This window comes from Pleurodeles waltl, chromosome 9 (assembly GCF_031143425.1).
Source record: "Pleurodeles waltl isolate 20211129_DDA chromosome 9, aPleWal1.hap1.20221129, whole genome shotgun sequence".
NCBI classification, from domain to species: domain Eukaryota; kingdom Metazoa; phylum Chordata; class Amphibia; order Caudata; family Salamandridae; genus Pleurodeles; species Pleurodeles waltl.
This window is the reverse complement of record NC_090448.1, coordinates 488,514,922-488,517,177: the sequence shown is the minus strand read 5'-3', so window position 1 is coordinate 488,517,177 and position 2,256 is coordinate 488,514,922.

Genomic DNA, 2,256 nt, shown 5'->3' with positions numbered 1-2,256 from the left:
GCCAAAGATTATTGACTTAATTGAATTTGTATTGATTAAATGATTTTGCAATCTGAGCATTGTGTGATTTCAGTGTCTCAGATATTTTAATTGACTTTCTTCTTCTTCTTCAATGCTTACTTTTCCTGATGTTAGTATGACTGAATCTATTTCATCGCCTTGGGCAACCCTTGGTGATTATGTATGTCTACAACTAGGTTTTGCGCATAGTCTCCATGACTTTGAGCTTGTGTTTGTAATAAAGTTTTGAACTGTGTTCCTGAATGGAGTTTTCCTTTCATGGCCATATTGGTCATGCTGTCTAAATTATTGGGGTGGTGTTGAAGTCATTGTTAATGGTTCGCTACAACTCTTTCTGGGTCCAAAGGTCCCTAGACCTTGTTGTGCATTTTATTCCTGCGAAGGTTGAAAAATGCGTACATAATACTGTGCCACTGGAACCAAGCTATACCTGCCTGATGAGCTCAACTAGGGCGAAACATGTCATGGATTTCTTGTGTTCCAGTTCAAGGAGGACTTGCCCTGGTAGTTCAGGCTGTGCTGTTCCCATTGGAGCAGGGTCAAGACTTATTTGTTTATGTCTGAGTCCAACTGAGGTGACATGGTGTGCAAAATAACTATGGATTGGGATGTGGCACTCCTAATTACTAGTGATTCAGATTAATTCAAGCATTCCATAAATCACTTTTTTCTATATTTTAGTTTTAAAGAATGAGATGAAAGAAGAGATTTCATTGTCTGCATTCAGTTCTTCTAAAAAAAAGTCTGTCAAGACATCACTTACTCTATTCCCATGCTGCAGGAGCAGTGCAGAACCACACGATAAAAACATCCACTCAGTTTTTAAGGGTACATTTCTACCTAGTTTACGTCCTCGCTGGACTTAGAGGCGGCAGTGGCTGGCAAGACCAGGACCACAGGAAAAATTAGATTCTATGGCATTTTCCGCATAATTATGGATTTGTCACACTTCATCATTTTCTGCATAATTTACCGATTTTAACAAAAAAAAACGTTCTAGCTCAAGCAGATCAAAAGTTATTAAGAACTCTACCGCACGTATCATATCTTTGTCTGGCAGGCCTTTTGTCACCTTTCAGTTGCTCATTGCTGTTGTTACGTGTTAAACTGATATTAATGAGTCGAAACCTTTGTCAATACAGTGTTAAGGTATAAAAATACTGCTTTTAAATGTGCCACATTGCGCTGCATATTTTGTCTTTTCTTGCTGAATGTTCGAGTCCGTTCATCTGAATAATTTGGTATTCCTGTGCTGCATAATCCAGGTGACTGTTTAAAACGTGAAGCAATGTACAATCCCCTATTGCATGGAGGAAGCCGACCAGGTTATCTCTACACGAGGGGTGCCTGGGTAGCTCTAATACCACAACCTTTTGAGACTACTTACAGACCTTTATATTCAGGAAGGACCTAAAAATGTACTCATGTGAAAGGCATTGCCAGTGTGAAAATGGAAGTGAATATCCGTAAAGTGGGTGCGGGTTTAGGGTGTATCTCTGCAAGGAACAATATATTATCTATGAAAATAAACATGAAAGTCCAAGTTCTCTAATATGAAGTTATTTTCACACGTGTAATTGTACAATATGTACAATTAATTGCAATTAATTACGTATGTCACTCTGCATTTGCATGTGTCTAAGGGATAATTCAGAAAATGTTTCCAGGAGTACTGCTGACAGATTGCTGTTTGTGACCACAAAAAATATCAGAATATCCACACAAGTGAATGAGTAACCCTTCTCGTACAGATTTATGTTTTGTTTCCCCTTGGTGGGTTTCCTAAAATTGCAAACGTTGCATATATTTTTTAGAACAAACATTTCTCCTCACATTGCAAAGGTGGAACATTTTCTGTCCTAGAAAGGACTGGGCATGCCCCATTAATAGTCACCAAACTAGGGCCCAAATTTACCAAAGTGTACATGCGCGCTCATGCGCCTCAATGCAGTTTGCCTCTGTGTATCCTGGGCCTGGGGTGCCAACAGGTGTAACCCAACTGAGACTATACATAAGAGCACCTGGCCTTTAATTGGACAGTAAATTGATGCCTGTTTTTGTATCACAGACTGTCGCAAGAGTACCGTGCAAAATTTTAGTAGGTCTGGGCCCTGGGTTGGTAATATAAGGCCCCATTGCCCGGGAGGGACGGGTCTTTTATTACACCCAGGAGAGGTACTTTCCCCAGCAACGTCGAGATTAATTGCACTAGGCACGAGGATGCTTCAAGAGCGC